Here is a 23,214-nt window from a genome sequence, read left to right on the forward strand (position 1 = left end):
TAGACCCTTAAAGGAAACACCTGAACCACAAGACACTGGAGAGGGTAGGATCAAGACTTACCTAAATCTTCTACATCTTCCCTCCTTCCCTCTCCCCCTCTCCCCCTCTCTCTCCCCTCTCTAACTCTTGGATATTAGTTATTGTTTTTGCTCATGTTCTTACTGGGCACTGACCTGTAACCCCACTACCAGCATGGTGCTATCATCCACAATGAGCTTTTGATTAGAGAAACCTATAAGGTTTCCTAAAACAATGACAGACTTCTGTCAGAGTACTTGATGACCCATCAAAGGTCAGTGGTAAGACCCTATTGCTGAAGACTCCATACACAGCTGACACATAAAATGGAACGTCATGGCTGGAAGCCAGGAGAGAGTCAGTCCCCAGACAGTCAGTGTGTCTAGCGCCAAAAGGTGCTACATGGGTGACTGGGGGAAATGACCAATATCTGTCCAAGCAACTCATGGTCTAACCTTCTTAGGAACAAGTAACCTGGTGTGATGCCCACACAAGTGCAATAGTGGCACACAGCCATGGTGGGGAACCAACTGCTCTTGATTTGGCTAACTGATCCCCTCAGTGGTACGGGACCTTTAGCTTGAGCTGGGAAACAAGTCAGAACCATATCCAAACATAAGCCCACTCTCCAATATCAAGCTACCATCAATCATGGGGTACAAGAGGGCCTATACCTATTAAACTCTCTATCAAAAAAGTAAGTGTTATCTCAATTTTCCTGGTGCTAACTTACTCTCCGTTAAAGAATCTGCTTCTCTTTTTCAGATAGATCCAGATCCTAAGGAGAGAGCTGCCCTATCATACCTCAAAAGGGTTCCGACTGAAACTAAGGAAATTTGGGGAAACTAGCAAGGTGCTGTTTTCCTGATGAACTGGATACCAGCACAAAGGGGAAGGAGACCAACACAGAGAAAAGTCAATGCCTTCCAAGTCAGAAAGCCACAGCCTCAGAGGCCCCCAACACCTCAGCACTGAAGCAGACCAAAAATCAACCCAACATCGCTCAGGGAAGTTTTGCCGAAGAGTAGGTGGAAAGAATGTCAGAGTCACATGTTGGGTCATGATATGCGGAGACATTTATCGTACCAATAACTGTGGGCTAACTCCACAATGCACAACCTATTTACATCGACAAGGAGGGTCCATTGAAAGGGTGTAGATCATGGATGAGCCTAAACAATGGTACCAAACTGCCTGTATTTGCTAAAAAGGAAACTAATAAATTAAATTTTTTTAAAAAAGAATATTAAGTAATACTGAGGATGTATACAGATTGTGTGTTCTTACAAATAAGTTAAGAAATATTGTCATTCAGTGGTAAAGATAATTGAGATACCAAAGCAGAAAATACACAAGAAATATAAGTTGCATATTAGTCATAAAATGTTCCACACTGTATCACTCCACTTGTATGATATGTTGGAAAAGGGAAAAGTATTAAGGCAACAAAGAATCACTCATGGCCAGAGATCAGGAAGAAGGATAAGCAGTCAAAGCACAATTCCAGGGTGGCCAAACCACTCTGAACAACATTGTAGTGATGGATATATGATATTATGCTCTTGCTAAAACTTAACAGATGTTTCTAGCTCAAAGAGTGAGCATTAATTTATATTAAACTCCATTGACCTTTTTGGAATTAAATGGATCAAATGCAAGAACAAATCTGGGCTATGATAAAAAATTTTGTATTGTTTGTATGGTTGTATCCTAAATATATGAAAAACATCACTAAGGGTAGTGGGGTCTTCTGAATCAAAAAAAGTTTTATAATTCTTCAAGTGTATAAAATTATAAATGAAAGAAATTGTACCTGAGTAAATTTAACTAGTTGATAAATATTATCCCCTCTCCAAGAACAGATTTGCAATTATGTTACTCAGATGTAGGTATATATGTGTGTATACATATAGAAATCTATATGTATATATAGCATCTACCATCTACCTACCTCTGATTAAACAATTAACTAACGACTGAAAAATGGTAGGATTCATGTTTCCCATATTTTGTGTGGAAATATGCAAATAAACAACAAGAAGAAGCTAGTATGCTCTAGGTAGGTATGAATTACATATTGATGTAGGTGAGAATTCTGTGATGCAGTCTAGACACAGATGTTGAGATTTACGAATATGTTTATATATGTATGCATATCTACAGAGTAGTATACATATATTCCTTTGCCCTGTTCCACCTCAGGATCTTAAATAGGAAAGTACCTCTCCAAAGTGTGGGGAAGACTCAGATGCAAAGGAAAGTTGTATTGCTTTAAACTCTTGTAGGCTGAGTATGATAGAGAGCATAGGCCCTGGGTTCAGTCCTTAGCAAAGAGATGGGATCCTGGAGATTACAATGTGTAACTGTATAGCTGGAGGCATGAGTATGTGTGTGAAGGGTTGAAAAGCCAAGAAAACAAAGTGCATTGTTTATGATACAACAAAGGGACACAGGAGTCACCTAGATGTGCTCCCTGTGGCCCAAACCACAATAATTTGAGCAAGAAAATAAAGGAACAGGGGATATAACCAAAAGTGTAATCATCATTGTCTATAGAATAACAAGGACACAGACCATTTTACAGAGGAAGAAGACTGAATTTTCTCAAGTCCTCAATATTCTAGACTCAGCATTTCTACATCCTGCTTTCTTATACACACTTCATTGTACCACATCTCATGGTTTTCCATAATATCAGTGAGATGTGTTCCATAGTAGAGCCAAACTCGATATTGGAGACCTTACACTCATATTCACGCATGAAGCCAGTAGTGTGCATGGCCATCAGGGAACCTTTAGAATCAAACACTGGGGACACAGAAGACCCAGTATAAAAAGTGGCATCATAAGTCATCACATCAGGGTTGAGAATTACTTTATACTTCTCTGGTGTGCATATAGATACATTGCATAGGATCCTGCAACATGCTGCTTCTTTGGCTTGAATGTGTTCCTCATCTTTCTTTCCTCTCTCACCTTGTGGGAACAAAGCACAATCATCAGTAGACTAGGATTGTCAACCTGCATGGCTAATAATTCAACCCACGAGGTGGTTTAGGAGCAATTCCATTATACAGCCCTGCAGGAACTTATTTGTTTTTCCTTCAGTCTCATGACATCACAGTGACATCAGATATCTCAAACCAAAGCTCCAGGAGGAAGCAGTCAGCATCTTCTCTTGCTGGGGACTCTTCATAATGAAAAGTCACCCCTAAACATTGACTAATTATGTCTGCCCACTTGTCTCTATTATTTTTCCCACAATGTCATTTATAATATGTCGCCTAGTGAAAATGGACAATACTCAAAAAACAAAGCAGGTGGCACTACCCTTATTTCCATTGTTGTTATAAAACATGAACCCAACTGAATCAATGAACCATGAGTTTTAGTACTGTGCTCAGAATAGCATGTTTTGTCAGTTTCCTGAAGGTGTTTCTATGCCTTTTAAATAAGGCTTTTTCTTCTTTCTTTTCTTACTTGATATAAGCTCTGATTTTTTTTTTTTTTCATGTTCTGTTTTCAAACTGAGATTCTCCTTCACAAAGTATTCTTTTAACACCTATGTGTTTCTTTTTCCTAACTCCAAATTCAGCATGGCCATGCTACCCTGCTGCTCTTTTTTTATATCAACCTCAACCTGAAAGAGCTTGCCCTCTAACTCATTGACTGGCTGAGTGTTCTCTATGATAGTGTCCAGCTCAATGATGAGGATTTATAAATTTGCATTTTGATTAAGTCTTATTCATTGTAACAAGGGTGTCAACAGCATGGGCTCATATGCCATTCATTGGTCCTGGGAAAACAACAATATAAGGTGGTAACAATTTTTGTTGGTTTTAAAGACATTAGTGACACAGGCTGGCCTTGTACTTGGGATCCACTTGCATTTGCTGTTGGAATACTGGCATTATGGACTTCTGTCAACATGCTTGGCCGGACACTTTAAGAAAAAGGGAGGTCCTATGTGTGATTATCACTTCCTTTGTGATGTGAGGATAGAGAATAATGGATATAGGCTTGTCTTGGGTTGTTGAGCTCCATGGACCATCTAGTTTTCTTTAACGTAGGAGTAGGAAACCAGGAGAAAGCTCCAAAAATTCCTATCCAAATGCCTAGCATTTCTCTGCCTTCTTGATCAATTCCAGGAGCACTTCACACTCAGGAAAGGGTACAAGAGTTTGATGTGAGAACAAAGCCTGGAGAATAGAAAGATCTCTGACTTTGTGTTAGCAAAGTTGGCCAACCTTCACTTTGGCTTCAAGTAACTCCCTTCTCTCCTTTCCCTTCATTAACAAAAAGTGAAGTCAGAAATCTTCCTCACATGACTATCAAGATTATGATAAGAATACTTAACAACAAACATTTTATAAAAATAAAATCATCAAACACACATAGACTGTTTTGATTAAGTAGATTAGCCATGTTCAGGAAGCATGAGAGGAAATAGTATGAATTTTCTTTTTGACACACTTGAATCTAACACATTTCATTTTAGCCTTATTATCATTGTGTTTTTTTAGGCAGAATTTCATTTTTTGTATATATATATGTATATAATTAAAGGCTATGTTGCTTGATGAAATATGTATTACTTATCCTTTCCTCAGGCCTATCAAAAAAAAAACCCTGAAAGAATAAAGCAGGTGGAAATGATTTTACAGCATACAATATTCATAACACTCAATGAAGTGGTTTCTGGGCCGAAATAATTATGCAATCAAGGACCAAGGATGCCCATACCCAGATATACTAAGGGTACATTCCACAAATAGCACTAACAAGTATACCAGAGAGGAGTGGCATGTGACTGTCACATTTGTCCTGATATTACCTTGGATATTCGGTGGGCTGTGCTTCTCACTTGTACCTTCATGGTTGTCGTTAGTTATACAGAGGAACATATTAACTGGATCCCAATCCCACCCTTGCCCTTCAGCTCTAGTCTTGCTTACCCAAAGTACATCGTTTATCCACAAGGCATAATCATCTTAGTAATGAAAACACAGCACTATGTGTTGGGAACCACCTAATTCTTACAGAAGGTGTCTGTAATTGTTAACCTCCACAACTGCCATGGAAAGCCAGTTGAGGCCCTATACTAAACTCTTTAGGGAGTTATCTTTAGTTCCCTCCCCCTATGAGAACTACTATGTATGCAGGTAATTCTATTGAGATTTTCAGAGAGATAATTCAAAGGCAGATATAAATACTTCCCAAAAAGTTTGTAGTTGAGGAATACAAAAGTATATTTTACTTACATTGATGTCAAAATCTGGTCTTTGTTTAAAATGGGGATGGTAAGAAATAGTAAAACTCCAGGGAAGTGTGTAAATAAATTACTGGCCAATACCCGAAAACAAAAAGTAATTTGGAAAAAGATAACCAAAATATCGACAATTCAACAAAATCTTGGCTACTAATTTAGATTTAATTTTCTATTGTTTGAATAGCTATTTCATTTTTTTCTTTCATTATTATAGTCAGCTACATTTTTCTCTGTGTCTTTGCTTTGCTCTCTCCCTAAAGGAGAAAGAACTATCCAAACAAAACATTGAAACTTTTTCTAGTAAGAAGAATATCATTGAGGGCAAAAGGCATGCATATCTTAAATACCACAGCATCCCAATAATTGGGTCATTGCAGACCCTCAAAAAGTACCTTCAGAAAGACACTCTCAGGGACTGAATGAGGTAGGCAGAGGATATACTGTGCATGTTTAAGTACTCTTCAAAAACTACCTCAAATATTTCTGACTACCTTGTCAAATGTGTATTATTAGTTTTATTTCATTCATAGAGAATTTGAACTTCTTTAGAGATTAAACTATGATTTAAGGTAGTAAAAATCAAATGGAGCGTTTTTATTAAGAACATAGTCTATGGGTTGGAGATATGGCTTTTAGTGGTTAACGAGCTTGTTCATGAAGCCTAGCGACCCAGGTTTGATACTTACGTACCCATGTAAGCCAGATACACAAGGTGGCACATGCATCTGGAGTTCATTTGCAGTGGCTGGAGGCTCTGGAACATCCATTCTCTACTCTCTATCTGCCTTCCTTTCTCGTTCTTTCTTTCTTTCCTCTTTCTTCTTTCTCTCTTTCTCTCTCTCATAAATAAAATATTTTTAAAAATGTAAAGAAAATATTTTCTAATGGGGAAGAATAGAGAAGAGGGGGAGAGAAGAAAGAAGAGAGAAAAATGAGGAGCTTGCTAGTACCTATCAAATAACCTGTAATTGTTCCCTTTTATGTCAGGCATAGCTGGATTACTTAAGGACAGCACAATGTGTTTTTTTTTTTTTTTTTTTTTTTTTTGTTTTGTTTTGTTTTTAATGGGCACACCAAGGCCTTCAGCCACAGCAAACAAACTCCAGACTCATGCACTCCCTTGTGCACCTGGCTAACATGGGTTCTGGGGAATTGAGCCTCGAACTGAGGTCCCTAGGCTTCACAGGCAAGCACTTAACTGCTAAGCCATCTCTCCAGCCCACAATATGTTTTTTTTTTTTTGTCAAATTTTTATTAACAACTTTGATGATTATGAAAAATATCCCATGGTAATACTCTCCCTCTCCCTCTTTCCCCTTTGAAACTCCATTCTCCATCATATGCCCTCCCCATCTCAATCAGTCTCTGTTTTATTTTGATGTCATGATCTTTTCCTCCTATTATGATGGTCTTGTGTAGGTAGTGTCAGGCACTGTGAGGTCATGGATATACAAGCCATTAGTTTCTGGGGGAAGCATGTTGTAAGGAGTCCTGTCCTTCCTTTGGCTCTTACATTATTTCCACCACCTTTTCTGCATTAGAACCTGAGCCTTGGAAAGTGTGATAGAGATATTACAGTACTGAGCACTCCGGTCACTTCTTTACAGCACCATGATACCTTCTGAGTCGAACCAAGGTCACTGCCATCTGAAAAGAGAAGATTCTCTACCAAAAGTGAGCGTAGCATTAATAGAAGGGTATGAACATTAAGAGAAGTGCTTACTGGGCAGTTTAATAAGCATAGCATATACATTTAGCCAGACAGCAGCATGTGTTACACCCTTAGGGCTCATGACTACCCCTGTTTTAAGTTTTCAGTATCAGGGATATATTCCCTCCCATGGAGTGAGCTTCCAGTCCACTTAGAGGGCAGTTGGTTTCCACCATGACAGATGTGCCACCATTGTACCCGTTGGCTCATTTGGCCTGGCTGGACAAGTATAAGGCTTGCAGTGTCCACTGTTGAGTGTCTTCACTGGTGTTTTCTCTTTCTCCCATTGAACTGCATGCAGAATGGCTTCTTCCAACATTCTGTCAGGTGGTCTATATGGAGGAGGTTATCAGCTCAGCTCCAGCAGGATTTCTCAGTGGCTGTGCAGCCCAAGTACGTGGAGTCTTCAGCATAGGGTCTTATCATCTATTCCAAACCAAGGGTCAAGGAGAAAGCAGTTGTCTTCTTTTACTGGGAATTCTTCAAAATCAAATATTACCCTTACACATTCACTAATTATTGATGCCCACTTACTTGGCTCAATTCCTTTGCCCACAATATCATTTATAACATGTCGACAAGTGAAAATGTACAATCCTTTAACAACAAAGCAGGAGGCACTACCCTTATTTCCATTATTGTCCCAGAAGATGAACCCAACTGAGTCACTGAGCTTTGAAAGAAGTTTGATTACTTTCACTGGGGTAGAATTTTTTGGCAGTTTTCCAAAGGCTGTTCTATGCAGGTTAAATAAGGAACCTTTATTCTTTCTTTTCTTACTTTCTTCCTTGATATAGGCTCTGATTTTTTCATGTTCTCTTTTCAAACTGGGGTACTCATCTATAATGCATTCTTTTAACACCTCTGTCTTTCTTTCCTCTAACTCGGAAATCTGCATGGCCTCTGCTGTCCTGCTGCTCTTTTTTGCTCAATGTGAATCTCACATAACTTGCCCTCTACATCATCAACCAGCTGAGTGTTTTCTGTGCTTCTGTCCAGGTCACTGATGAGTCTCCAAGGGTCATTCTGGACAAAGGAAAGAAATCTGCCATCCCTTTGAAGAGCATCCTTTTTTTTTTTTAAACAATTTTTTAAAATATTTTTTTAATTTTTGTTTTTATTTTTATTTATGTATTTGAGAGCAACAGACAGAGAGAGAAAGGGGTAGAGAGAGAGAGAGAATGGGCGTGCCAGGGCTTCCAGCCACTGCACACGAACTCCAGACACGTGCGCCCCCTTTGCATCTGGCTAACGTGGGTCCTGGGGAATCAAGCCTCGAACCGGGGTCCGTAGGCTTCACAGGCAAGTGCTTAACCGCTAAGCCATCTCTCCAGCCCTGAAGAGCATCCTTGATGGTCTCTCCTTTGAAGTCATAGACACAGAGTTTGTTTCCCTCTTTGGGCAGTTTTCCACATTTCAGAATCTTTTTTTTTCTTCTTCTCAATGGCATGAGTGTAAAATGTGACACAGTCAGTAGTTACCTCATCATGCCTGACAAACACTTGGTTATCTTCTTTCTCTTCCCTTTGATGAAATGTAATGTTCACACAACTGCCTTCTGGAAAACATCTGAGTGGCATTGCTAGGTTTATGTATCCCTTAATGCCTTCTGTGCCATACACCAGCATTTCCTTGCCTTTGTGAGTGTTTAGCACCCTTTTGGCAGTAGAATGTTTGAGAAGGGCTGAATGTAAGCTATCTGTCTGTGATTCTGAGAGCTGATATTTCATTTCAGATCCTCTCAAGGTGAAGTCCGTTTTCTTCTTGGGATTGGTCTGATCTTGTTGAGTGTTTCTTGGTGAATGGAATATTTGGTTCTCAGTGTTAGTTATCTCACTTTGTATGTTTTCAGATTTGGCCTTCATGTTAGAAATATTTGGACTGTTTTGCTCTTCTTTGTGGACCTAAAAATAAATGCCAGATACTTTCAGTCATTTATTATAATTCTATTCCATTGTTCTCCTTTTCAGATGTAATTTGCAGTATTACTGCATGAAATTCTAAATCAATTTCAAATAAAAAAATGCATAGAATTAAATCAGAATTTAAGTTTGGATCAAAGACATAAAATCAGGTTCTTATCTGATCAGTCAAAGAAGCTCTTCATATTATACAGAGTGTCTTTTTTCGAAGAACTAAGAGAAGGGATACAACATTTTCCAGGTGTATTAAAACATTTGAGCTCCTATAGAGGGTCTTTCTAGTCTTTTTAAATTTATTTTGAGTAATAGATGTATCTTTGCTGACTGTCATACTGAAATGCACTAGTATTTTTGTTTGTTTCTTTGTTTGAGAGAAGGCCTCTTTAAGTAGATGAGATTGCCCTGGAATTTACTATATAGCTTCAAACTCTTGCTTTGTTTTCTTACATTGGGATTCCTGACATATTTTACAATGGCCAGCTTTAAATTTTATTTATTTATTTATTTATTTTGAGGTAGCATCACGCTCTAGCCCAGGCTTACCTGGACTTCACTATGTAGTCTCAGGGTGGCCTTGAATTTATGGCAATCCTCCTACCTCTGCCTCCCAAGTGCTGGGATTAAAGGCATGCACCACCATGCCTGGCTAAAACTTTTATTTTTAAAATATCAACTTCAGCAAGAATATGTTAGTATGATTTACTGTCAGGTGTTTGTAAGAGTTTCAGAGATCTTTACCCATTTTCCTCTCTGCTCCTCTCAACAGGCCATGTTTCAACTAGGCCTGAGATTGTGAAGCTACCTCCAGTTATGGCAATTGAGATTTCAAAGAGCTATGCCCATGTCCTGAGAGTCTAGCTGGGTGTGGTGGCACACATCTTTAATCCCAGCACTCGGGAGGCAGAAGTAGGAGGATTGCTGTGAATTTGAGGCCATCCTGAGAATTCAGAGTGAATTCCAGGTCAGCCTGGGCTAGGGTGAGACCCTACCTCAAAAAAACAAAACAAAAACAAACAAAAAAACCCCAAAAAACAAAGAGAGTTTGTGAACATTGCTTCCTTAAAAGAGAAACAGGAAAAAAACTAGCTTCTTTTAGGCAGTTTTAGTTGTGCACAGGAGTTCAAAGAGGGAGGCAGAAGTTGTCACCTGGCCTTGGCAGGAATCAAACTGCTGTATGATCCAGTTTCAACCACAAAGGCTGTAGTTCCTCTTGCTGCCTCCGCAGTCTAGCACATTACCTAGCTGAGCTATGCTTTGGGTCAGCCCCCCTCAAATCTGCAAACCAGTCCGGACCTCCCCCTTACGCACCTGAGTCTGATGAAAGATTTAAGTATAAAGGCATGCCCCTGTTATTCTCATCCTTTTCTCTGCCTCTGATCTCTTATGTCTGGACATGTAAGCCCACTTCTGTTTGTCTCAGCTCTGCTGAGGCCAAGACAGGCCTTCCCTTCAGCTTGTGTATTTCCCTGTTTTGTCCTCCAGCTGAGTCATGCTTTGGGCTAACTTCTCACTTTGATTACATGTATGGTTTTTCTCTGATCTCTGAGCCTACCATGTATGTAAACATCTGTAAACTCCAGATCCACCACATGGGTATTTCTTCTAAACTCTGAGACTGGCACACATGTATTTTCTCTGAACATGGGACAGCCATGTTTACTACCTATTTCTCATTGGATTGTCCCAGTCTCTGCTTTGGTACCTTTCCTGTGCTATTCTTCCTTAAGCTACCAGCACTATGAACCTAACAGCCACAGTAAAGTTGGTACCAACAGTGGGGTTGCTGCTAGACACCTGACTGTGTGGCTTTGGCCTAATTTTAGATCCGATTTTCCAGAGGAATGTTGAAGGACTTGAAACCTTGGCCTAAGAGATGTCTTGCACTGCTGTAAGTACAGCTTGATGGACTATTCTGGTCAGAGTTGAAAGAATTGACTGCAGTAAGAAGTAGGGACTGTGAGGTTTGGCTTATGAGGGTGAGAAAAAGCTTTGCTTGGATTGGGCTAGTAGTTTGTGTGAGAAACTTGTGGTTATGCCCATGTCCTGAGAAGTTGTGCAGAGTTGCATTGCATAGAAATGAACTTGTATGAGCAGAGGAATATGGCACAGAAAAAAAAAAAATCTTTGGGTGAACTGCTGCCTGTTCAGCTGCAATTGAGAGATTACAACCTTGGAGATTGGGCCAACTGACCTGCACTGGGGCAATAGGAAGAATGTAGACTCTTTTGAAGGGGCCTGAGTGCTCCAGGAGTGTCCTGTTCTTCAAAAGCTGCTTTATTTCCCCCCTGGATTAATACTTTAGCATTCTGCCTGCTATTATGGAGTATAGAAATATAAGAAAGAGAGGGTCATTGAGTTTGCAATGAGGACTTGTGTTTTAGAAATGGCCATGAACAGTGTGAAGCAGGTTTACTGGATGCCTTTATGGAGACCTGATGGAGTCATGAGGATGGATCATGGGTTGCAGTGGAGACCCAATGGAGATGCCAAGACCAAGAGATGGCTGCTAAGGAGAGCTGCTGGCCCTGAATGAAGTTTTCCAGGACTGTGAGTAGCCTAGCTGGAGGGGCAGAATTGGAACTCCCAAGACTTGTTGCTGGACTTGGACATTTGTCACTGACTAGCATTGTTGGACTTGGACCTATAGCATTTGATGTTTGACCTATTTTAAATCTTGTATTGTCTGAATATTTCTTTGCTATGCCCAATGCCATATTTTGTGGTATGAGTGTTTATTCTCTGCCATTATGGTTTTTTGGGGGGTAGAATTTTTGATATTATGGCTCAGTTAAAAGACTTTGGACTATGGTGATGTTTGAAAGCCATTAGGATTGATAAAAATGTGGGGACTTTTAATGTTGGTCTGAGTGTATTGCATTTTATACCATGGATGGTTGTCAGCTCAAGGGGGCCAGGGGCAGAATATGGTGGTTTGATTCAGGTGTCCCCTATAAACTTAGGTGTTCTCAATGCTAGGTTCCAAGTTGATAAAGATTTCGGAGTTAAAGCCTCCTGGAGGCAGTGTATTGTTGGGGGTGGGCTTATGGGTATTATAGCCAGTGTCCCCTTGCCAGTATTTGGCACATTCTCCTATTGCTATTGTCTACCTGATGTTGGCCAGGGGGTGGTGTCCACCCTCTCCTCATACCATTGCTTTTCTCTGCCATCATGAAGCTTCCCCTTGAGCCTGTAAGGCAAAATATGCCTTACCCCCCCCCGCAAGCTGCTCTTGGTTGGGTGATTTCTGTCAATAATGCAAACCTGACTGCAACAGAGGCTCATCAGCTCATCCCAACTGCCTATCCAATTTATAAATGGACCTGATCCAGTCCTCCACATAAGCTATTCCTCTTTTTTCCTGTCCTTTTTCTCAGCTGTGGGAACTCTTAGCTTAGGAGTTTCCTGTTCTTTTCCCTCTTACCTCAGTTCCACCTATAGTAAATCCTTTAAAGTTTACCCTTATCTACGACTGCATTTCTAAATTCTTTCCTAAATTGGACAAGAAATTGAAACTTGAAAGTCACTGGCTTGGGTGATCTCAGATCACACAGTGTCAATCCTCTCTCCCACATCTTTATGGAGATCCAATCCCATACCATTCTTGTGGCCCACTAAGATATAGTAAAGGGTCACTTAACTTGTTCCATACGCCTGCAGTCTTTTATTTCAAAGTCTATTGGGCTCTATAAAAAAACAATTTTCAGAAATAGATTGGGACTTTGCCAGCTATGTTGGCTCTTTAAAAGCCAAAAAGGGGCTAGAGAGATGGCTTAGTGTTAAAGCCATTTGCCTGTAAAGCCAACGTATCCTGGTTTGATTCTCCAGGACCCATGTAAGCCAGATGCACAAGGGGGCACATGCATCTGGAGTTCACTTGCAGTGGCTAGAGGCCCTGGTGTACCCATTCTCTCTCTCCCCCTTTCTCTTATAACTAACTAACTAAATAAATAAATAAAATATATTTACAAAGATAATTTATTTCAAAAGCCAAAAAGGTCAGTACCTCTAGCACTGTTTCACACTTGGGAGACCTGGCTGCTTCCCAGCCTCTGATGCCTTAGGTTTAATTATAGGCTACATTGCAGTCGTACTGGGTGCATGGCACATGGGCAACAACCCATAGTCGGGACATTTCTGCTGTGTTTCTTGGTTGTGGAAGAATACTTCTTAAAATGGCCAGTAATTGGCAGTAGAAAATAAAATTGTGCACTTTTCCCCCTCCTGTCACTGAAGATGCTATAACTCAGCTGCTAAACTGTACAATTCAGTGGTGGCCTGGCCTACAGATATGCTAATGGTGTACGTGGATTTTCAGTGTCTTTTAAACTGCTGTGTTTTTATTTTTGCTAGAGGGCTCATAGCTCATGTGAGCATTTAGGGAGATGGTGTATTTCCTTAAATGCTTGTGTTCTTTAAGTCATTTTCACCTTGGAAGCCTAATCTTGGAAAGGATCATGTGGGGTGACCAAAATGGTGGCAGCAGCGGGAGTCGAGGGCTCAGTTCACAGTGGGGCCTGTTGCACTCCCAGACCTGGGAGCACGGTCCCTGGACCCGCAGCTTCTGTACAAACTCCTTACTGTACACAAGACAGCCATGAGGCTTACCTAGGGGTTGTAGTGGATTAGAAAAGGTAATCTAACTGGTTACAAGATGTTAAGTTTATGTCACCATGCCCCGAAGATATCAAAGTTAAAACCTTAAATCACTGATGTTGGTTTGCTAGAATATTAGTCAGATGTTATGAAGTACAACAAAGATACTAGCCTTCAACTCTGCTTTTTCAGATTGCCTTACAGGCTCCACTAAACGTCAAAAATTTAGTTGGGTTTTAATGGTTATTATAATAACTTAAATCATGAAGATTGTTTTACTTGTGTTTGTTGATAGAACACAAGTCTGTTAAAGTGTTTTAAAGTTGACATTAAAAAATTATAAAAGTTGGGCTGGAGAGATGGCTTGCCTGTGAAGCCTAAGGACCCCTTTTCGAGGCTGAATTCCCCAGGTCCCACGTTAGCCAGATGCACAAGGGGGTGCAGGCATCTGGAGTTCGTCTGCAGTGGCTGGAAGCCCTGGTGTGCCCATTCTCTCTCTCTCCCTCTATCCGTCTTTGTCTCTGTGTCTGTCGATCTCAAATAAATAAATAAAAAATGAACAAAAAATATTTTAAAAAATTATAAAAGTTAAACTTAATGAAAGCTTATTGTCTAGTGACAAAAATTATTGTTATTTGTACCATATACTCCAGTTCATATCCTCCAATATATGAATGGTGCTTTCCTGCGGATGGACCTGAATTCCAGCCTAAAGATGTAAGAGAGCAGTGTGAGCTCTGGGGTTCTGCTTGTTGCTGGTTTATACTTTTTGCTTTTGATGTTTGCTGGCTGGTGATGGTTTCTCTCTGCTTGGATGGTTCCCCCTGGGTCTGTAAGCTTGAAATAAACCCCTGCCTCCCATAAGCCATGGCTGTTGAAGGTTCATCCTAGCAATGTGAAACTGACTGTGGCACTACTAATATCTCATTTGCTTTCAGAACAAGTATACACCATGCCTGTTGGTGCACATCTTTAGAAATAGGTTTCTAGATCTTCATGGTAAAAGAAAATTATGCCTATCATTTATGATAAGAATAGTTCTATTAATTTGGGGCATTGCATGCTTGATTGTTGTTTCTACTTTATATCCTCTTCTTTAGAGTTAGTCCATGCTCATATGGTCTTATGAAGATCCAGGTGCAGGCCCCCGCCGCGGGTCCTAGCAGTTCGGGTGGCGGGAGGCAGAGCGGCGGCGGCGGGCAGCATAGCCTCGGCCCGCAGCATCCGCACGCGCCGCCAAGATGCCCAAGAGGAAGGTGAGCTCGGCCCAGGGCGCGCGGAAGGACCACCCAAGCGCAGGTCGGCCAGGCTGTCCGCGAAACCGGCTCCTGCGAAAGTGGAAGCGACGCCAAAAAAAGCAGCGGGAAAGGATAAATCTTCAGACAAAAAAGTGCAAGCAAAGGGGAAGAGGGGAGCAAAGGGCAAGCAGGCTGAAGTGACTAAGCCAGAGACTAAAGAAGACCTACCTGCGGAGAACGGAGAGGCGAAGAGCGGGGAGAGTCCAGCCTCCGAGGAAGCGGGAGAGGAAGACGCCAAGGCTGAGTCGTCATCCTCCGTGTCCATCAGCATCCCTGTCTCCTTCCTGTACAATCCAGAGGAATATTTTTTATCAACTATTTTGTAAATGCAAGTTTTTTAGTAGCTCTAGAAACATTTTTTAAAAGGAGGGAATCCTACCTCATCCCATTTTTTAAGTGTAAATGATTTTTTTTTAAGAGGTGAAATCATCTGCTGGTTGTTTATTTTTTGGTACAACCAGAAAATAGAGGGATATTGAATTATGGGGAGCTTTGACTGTCTTGGGTGTCAGCTTAACATTCCATAGGTGGTGGGTTAGTTTTATATCCTACAATACAAAGCATACTACCTGGCAATTTGGAGTCACATTTGTGCATTTAACATGTCTTGAATATTTTCAGTTACTCCTAGTCTGTGTTTTTAGTAGAGTCGTTTCCTAAGAAAAAAACAAACACCACTCCTTGGTCACTGCCCTGTTGTCCGCACCGTGTGCCTCTGTGACATCTCTAGTCGTGGTAGTCCAGTGTTCCTAACAATTTTGATAACGTACTGTGAAAGATGAGAAATTTGCATTTGCAGTGTATATGATACTAAATTTGTGAACCAGTGGGAGTGAGTAGAGATTGTGAGCATTTGAAGACGTCTGTACACGACAGCCTAATAAGGAAAAATGCCTCTAAGATTGAAGCTGGGTGTCACTGGAATAACTTCTAAAGAAACAATACATGGTCTTTAGATTTTTGGTATGCGTGTTAAGACTTGTGTACAATTGAAATGTTTGTGTACTGTTCCTCAGCACCAATAAAAATATGAAAATAAAAAATAAAGAAAACCCAGGTCCATCTACCTGGGTTCCCTCATTGCTCTCCAAGGCCTGAAAATCTACAAACTTGGGAACCCTATAGTGCTCCAATTTACTCAGTGCTCACTTCCTGTTGTCTTTTCTTGTTTCATTCTTTGTCCCTAACATTTCTTTATTTTTTTTTTTCTCACCCCCAGGACTACACTCTACTAATACTTAGTGAGTCTCTTAGACAACTGGAGAGAAACCTTAACTGTTACACCTGATGACCCCACTCAGCATGAAGAAACCAGCTTGGTTTGCTCTCCAGTTCCCTACTTGTACTTAGGGCTACCTCTTCAGAATGAGAAAACAACAGCAAACAGAAAATGGCTAGGCTGTTATGGTAGACCCCAAAAGTTAACAATCATTTCCTTGACTAAAAGCAGGAAATTTCATTAAGCATGCAAGAAGAACCTGGATTTTTTTTTTTTTCGCCCCTTATATCTTTCCTCCCTGGAAAGTTACACCCCGTGGGAAGATTTCTAGATTATGCTATTCCTTTCCTAATCAATAGAGACCTTAATCCTTATATTTTTCCCCATTTTACAGAAACCTGTGAAATCTGAACTTTGCCATGTAGTGTAGAAATCTGTTTCACTTCTCACACACACACAAAAACCCACTCTGCATCTCAAGGTGGGCTTCTGAAACCCCCTTTTGCCTTTCTGGGCAAGAGTTCTACCTTTCCTCCTTTATGGGGATTCTGAAACCCCTTCTTGCCTCAGGGCAAGAGCTTCACAGTGCTTCCTTCTCTCACATTCCGGGCTTAGGCCCCTCTTCTCTTCTTGCTTATAAAGTTTTAAGCTATAGTAAAATTGTTGTGAACTTTATCCTCTGGCATACAAATTTTATTCTTTGAATTCATAAGACAAGTATCCAGGATCACCCCAAATAATCTGTGTGTGTATGTTAGTAATCGTCAGAAGAACCCCCAGATTTCTGTATCAAATTTGGGTCTTCCCTAGTGACTTGTGAAATTTGGTGTTCCCTAAATGTTGGGGAACCTGGTGTTGTGGTATGAATCAGGTGTCCTCCATAAACTTAGGTGTTCTAAATGCTAGGTTCCCAGCTGAAGGAGATTTGGGAATTAATGCCTCCTGGGGGCAGTGTATTTTTTGGGGTGGGCTTTTGGGTATTATAGCCAGTTTGTCCTTGCCAGTGTTTGGCACATTCTTCTATTGCTGTTGCCTACCTGATATTGGGGAGGAGGCAATGTCAACCCTCTGCCCATTCCATCATTTTCCCTGGCTGTAATGGAGCTTCCCCTTGAGTCTGTAAGCCAAAATAAGCCTTTGTTTTTTTTTTGTCACAAACTGCTCTTGGTGGGTGATTTCTGCCAGAAAGCTAATCTGACTACAACAGTAAAGTTGGTACCAGAGGAATAGGATTGCTGCTAGAAACCTGGCTGGAGCTGATTTTCAGGAGGAATGTAGATGAATTTGAAATTTTGGCTTAAGAGATGCCTTGCAGTGCTGTAAGTACAGCTTGATGGACTATTATGGTCAGAGTTAAAAGCCCTGAATATGAGAAGAACTATGGACTGTGAGGTTTGGCTTACGAGGGTGAGAAAGAGGTTTGTCTGGACTGGGATAGAGGCCGTTTATGTGAGAGGCTTGCTGTTATGCCCATGTCCTGAGAATTTGTGCAGGGTTGCTTTGTGTAGAAATGGACTGGTATGACTAGAGGGATATGGCAAAGAAAAAAATGAAGTCTTTGAGCCAAAATTCCTGCCTGTAATCTCATTGGGATTACAGCCGTTGAAATTGGGCCAGCAGATCTGCATTTGGACAACAGAAAGACTACAATCTTGTGAAGGGGTCTGAATGCTCAAGGAGTGTCCTGTTCTTCAAAGTCTCTTTATCCACCCCCCCCAGATTAACAAATTGGTACCCCACCTGGTATTATGGAGTATAAGAAATGCAGGAAAGAGAGAGTCATTGAATTTGCAACACAGTCTTATGTTTTGGGGAGAAATCTTGAATCTTCTCAGAAAAGAAAAAAAATGATGAGAATTACACTTTTGCTTCCACCCTTGGCTTCCACCAAGGTGACAGGGTGTTACCTGTGTCTGGCCTAGAAATTTTATTTTCTAAGCTCTCTCCCTAGAAAGAAGTTGAATCTAGATTGCTTTGGCCTTTACATTTTATAAATTATTTATGTATATATAAATTTGCATTGCATATATACATTATTAACATATATATTACTGTTTAAATTCTTTTTGTCATATCTTATATCTATATAAGTCTCTAATCTTTACATTTGTGTAATTTATACCAACCTCCTATACCATCCACATACTTTTTAGTTGAGTATTTAAACATTTTACCTCACTACAAAATCACAGAGGACCATCTAAACATCTTTCTTTAACAGCTATGTTATTGATTACAATTAACTTAGCATTTAGTACTTAAAACTCCCCTTAATCCTTCGTATGTCACCAAGAAGCACTTTTCTTTAATAATATTCCAAGGAAAAGACAACTAGAGTTGATTTATAATGTTAACCCAGGTACACATGTAGAATTTACAATCTTTTATCTTTTCCTCAGTATCTTTCTCTGTAAAATTTGTAGTATTTACTTGAAATACAGATTTAAAAGTCATGGAAACCAGTTAAAACACATCGTGTGTGTGTGTGTGTGTGTGTGTGTGTGTGTGTGTGTGCATGTGTGTCTTACTATATGTGAAAACCCAGAAAACTGTAATCATCTTAGAGCTCTGTGGAAGACATACTACTGAGCAGCCCTGAATCTAAGATTTTGTACTTTAGTTTTTCCTTTTTGGCTTTTTGAGGTAGGGTCTCACTCTGGCCCAGGTTGACCTGGAATTCACTATGTAGTCTCAGGGTGGCCTCGAACTCATGGCAATCCTCCTACTACCTCTGACTCCCAAATGCTGGGATTAAAGGCATGTGCCACCATGCCTGGCTAGATTTTCTACTTTTAAAGAACATATTTTTTTATTTATTAGAGAGCGAGGCACTCAGAGATAGAGCCAGATAGAGAGAGAATGGGTGTCTAGCCATTGCAAACAAATTCCAGATGCATGCTCCACCTTGTGCATCTGACTTACATGGATTACAGGAATAGAGCTTGGGTCCTTAGCCTTTGTAGGCAAGTACCTTAATTTTTTTTTGTGTGTGTGATTTTTGAGGTAGGGTCTCACTCTAGCTGGATTAAAGGAGTGTGCCACAACGCCTGGCTCCCAAACTTAATTTTGACCACTTTAGGCAATATTATTCTGTGCTGGAGCACAGGCCCAAGAGCAGGTTGTAGCAAATTTCAAGGTAAAGTAGAGAAGTACCTGTTACCAGTGATCCTAGATAAACTGTGGTTATATCTTTTCTTCCTTGGTCTCTGGCAATTTCCAGGAATGTATTAGTGACCATGCTTTAGGGGGCACTCTGAAAGGCATCAGAGGACAGGGATGAAATAAACATCTACAACTGCCAATTTTCAGTGTGGAAACTCAGCTCTCAGTCAGATGGAGGCCTGGTGCATCCTAGACTCCTTTGATCCTCAAATCTCTCTAACGCACACACTCTCTCTCATTAAAAAAAAAAAAAAAAAAAAAAAAAAAGGTACGCTGTGTCCGTTCACCAGAGTTAGTTTTACAATATGGTTCCCAGACTTTTGCTAGAGAGAAAATGAGTAAAAGCCCCTTTAAAATGTAAGAGACTACCAGGTTTACCTAAGGGTAAAGCAGGTTGGAGCTTTATACTTTAACACCATGTAAACAGCTAATTTTAAGTTGTTAATGATGTCATGAATGTTATTTAGGTTCAATTCTTTTTTGCTTTATTTTATTTTAAAATTTATTTATTTGAGAGTGAGAGAAAGAGCATGGACATGCCAGGGCCTCCAACCTCTGCAAGTGAACTCTGGACACATGTACCCCTCTTGTGTATCTGGCTTTATGTGGGCACTGGGGAATTCAGCATGGGTCATTAGGCTTCCCAGGCAAACACCTAAGTGATGACCCATCTCTCCAGCCTTTAGCCCATTTTTTAAAAAATTAAGTTATTTTGAGAGAGAGAGAGAGAGAGAGAGAGAGAGAGAGAGAGAGAGAGAGAGAGAGATATGCATATGCCAGGTGTCTTGCCACTGCAAGGGAACTCCCTGATGCATATTATACATTGTACACCTGGCCCTATGTGGGTATTGGAGAATGGAAACTGGGCCAATAGGCTTTGCAAACAAGTGTCTTTAGCCCCTGAGCCACCTAACCAACATTCTCAACTAATTTTTACTAAGTAGGACAATTAGTTTATGTCACTGTGTCTTATGCCAAAGTTAAAATTCAGTTCAGTGATATTGGTCTGCTTATGATAATAGTTTCAGAAATTTGTTCAAAGTATTCAGTCAAGGTAGCTGTGTTTCTGTATTTGTCAAGCTTTTAACTAATGGGAAACTTGCATCTCAAGGTCAAGGTTTATGTAGTAGTTGCTGATTTTTCTTTTATAAAAGTATATTTTAGTATCTAAACTAAAAAAATGCTAGAAATATAAAGGTAGTTAATTTCTTGTCCTGTTCAGTAGTGAACACAGACACTAAATGATGCTAATTCTGCTCACTGGCCATTACTGGATATGTGAAAGAAAAAATCCGTCTTCTTGCATTCTGACTTTTGTTCTTAGGGAAGCAAGGAAGACTCCCCATGATCTGATAACCTGTGCTTCCTTAAAGCCATGTTGAGGAGCTCCATTCACAATTTCTGGGCTAAAGTGAGTTGATCACAGTACTAGAATTTGTTATTTACAATGCTGACACCATTCAAACATGAACTGCTGGGTATCTTTATATGCTTTATCTATTTTAAAAGTCATGCTTAAAAACATGAAATTGCTTTATGATAATCAAAGTACCTTTAATGTACCTCAGATTAGTTTCTACAAGTTTCTGTTTCAGGATTAAATAATGAAGAAAAAGAGGGTTTTAAAAAACCAAGCTGTTTTGGTGTATCAATGACCAGGTTATGCTTTTCTTTTATTGATATATGTAATCAAGGAGTCTTAGTGAATATTTTATTTAAGTGAATGTCTCAGTTCTAATATCGTGTAAGCTTCCTATTGTTTAAAAGAATAAATCAATTAACTCTCAAAACTGGGTATTTCCTGTTATAGGATAGAATCTCACCCTCAAACAATTGTCTTTACCTAAGAGAAATGGTCCTTTAGCTCCACTGCTCCTGAAGTTGAAAGATTAAAGTGTCTCTGTTCTCAGTGCTCCTTGAATATTTGATATGCTGCCTCCAAAGGTATCCAGTTTAACTAAAATGTTTTCAAACAAAGATGTTGAGATTTTGTATGTAAACAGTAAGAGAACTCTTAAACTGATTTCTGGCTGCATACGTCACACATTCTGTCTGCTATCTGTAGCTGCTGACATAGAGCTAGAATTGTTCAGGTGTGCGCAGAGTTCAAGCTCAGCCCCTTCTGGACACTGCACCCAGGAGTGCTGGCTCCTTCCAGCTTAGCTGCTTCCAGGGATGGAAAGGATATTTTTCTTTTGCCGTTTGATTCTTAAAGGGCAAAGCCTCTCTTTTAGAGTACCCTTGTTGCAGTCAGGTTTGCATTGCTGGCAGAAATCACCCTACCAAGGACAGCTTGTAGGATAAAAGGTTTACTTTGGCTTAGACACTCAAGGGGAAGCTCCACAATGGCAGAGGAAAACCATGGTATGAGCAGAGGGTTGACATCACCCCCTGGCCCACATAAGGTGGACAACAGCAACAGGAGAGTGTGCCAAACACTGGCATGGGAAAACTGGCTATAACACGCATAAGCCCTCCCCCAACAATGCACTGCTTCCAAGAGGTGTTAATTCCCTAATCTCCATCAGCTGGGAACCTAGGATTCAGCATACCTAAATTTATTTTTTATTTTATTTACCTGAATCAAACCACCACACCCCTTCTCGTGTTTTTTTCTTAGGTCCATGGACTTCCATGGGTCCTTAGATGTACCCATTTCTCACCCTTTGGTTCCCTGACTTATGAAATAAATGTAATGGTTTACAAAAAAAATCACCTTCTTATTTTGTTTTCTCAATTCTTTGTATAAACAGACATGAGCTCAGGTATGGGCTTTGTGCACCTTCCTCCCCATAAAAGAAACCCTGTCACAAAACCACATTCCATAAAATCAAGGATGTTCTCTCAAGACAGTCTGTATTATGTCAAAGTCATTATTTGTGATGCATATGTAAGCTATTTGTTATACATGCTTAAGCCTAAGAATAAAAATACTGTGGACCTAGATTCAGTGCCTTGGATCCCAGTTGGGACAGTAAGCCCCTGGTTCCATGTTAGAAAATAGCACTGATTTTGACTGGTCACAGGTTAGTCTTACAAATAGCCTTTGATTTCTTCTATTGCAGTTTCACATAATCTTAAAATACCTTTTGAGTTTTATGTCCCTTCTGTACAACCAATATTCCCAATACACTATGAGGTAGTGTTTAGGCAGGAAGAAATATACAATCTGTGGTCAAGGTTGGCTGTTAGCTCTGGGTATATTCCTCAAGTGGTATTTACAGACACACCCAAGGAAAATATTGCTTGATTTTTCTATTTTTACTTACATCAAATGAAACTTCCTGTAACCTATTCTTCATATAGTTCATGATGGCTTGGCGATGAAGCAGATGGTTCAGCTGAAATGCCAAGTGCAAAGTGTCTGAAGTGATAGCACGGTTATCCTCAGTTGTACAGAGGGACAGACTGCATGAGTCCCAATCCCACCATTTTCCTTGCTTGTCCCAGAATGCTAAATTGACAAGTAGGTAGTATATTCACCAACCAGTCACCCCAATGTTGAAAGCAGGGCATTATGGGCCAGACCCTACAAACTTATACAAATTACAGCAACAAACTTATAGAAATTATCTGCAATTGTTAACTGCACAACGATCTTGGAAAGTGGCTCTATCTTGGTTATGCTTGGGTGAAGGCTTATCTTAATCACGAAGAATATCTGTTCAAGCACAGAGCTTGAATCAGAGAGTAGGTAGAAATAAGTACCCTCCAAAGGAGTTTGTACTTAGAGAATTCAAAAGTGTTCTACTTATGTGGCTGTTAACATCCAGTTGTCCTTAATATGGTAAGGGATGGTAAAATTATAGGGAAATGAGTAGAATAAAACTGGTAGTACCTGAAAACAAATGAAATTTGGAAAGAGATATCTAAAGTTGATCCAAAGTTTTGCTATGAAACCTCAGTAACTACTTTGATTTTTAGTTATTTTTGTTGGAACAGGTGTTTTCCCCTGTGTTTCTCCTTTGCTGTTTTCACAAAAAAGAATGAACAATTTGTTGAAACCTGTAACAATGCTGAA

General features: G+C 40.1%; 1 pseudogene; it reads left to right on the forward strand.

Moving 5' to 3' along the window:
* The first annotated feature begins 14,731 nt into the window (after window positions 1-14,731).
* LOC101595281 lies at window positions 14,732-15,138 on the forward strand (annotated as a pseudogene).
* Window positions 15,139-23,214: the final 8,076 nt, after the last annotated feature.

The sequence above is a fragment of the Jaculus jaculus genome, chromosome 1 (assembly GCF_020740685.1).
Source record: "Jaculus jaculus isolate mJacJac1 chromosome 1, mJacJac1.mat.Y.cur, whole genome shotgun sequence".
Lineage (NCBI taxonomy): Eukaryota > Metazoa > Chordata > Mammalia > Rodentia > Dipodidae > Jaculus > Jaculus jaculus.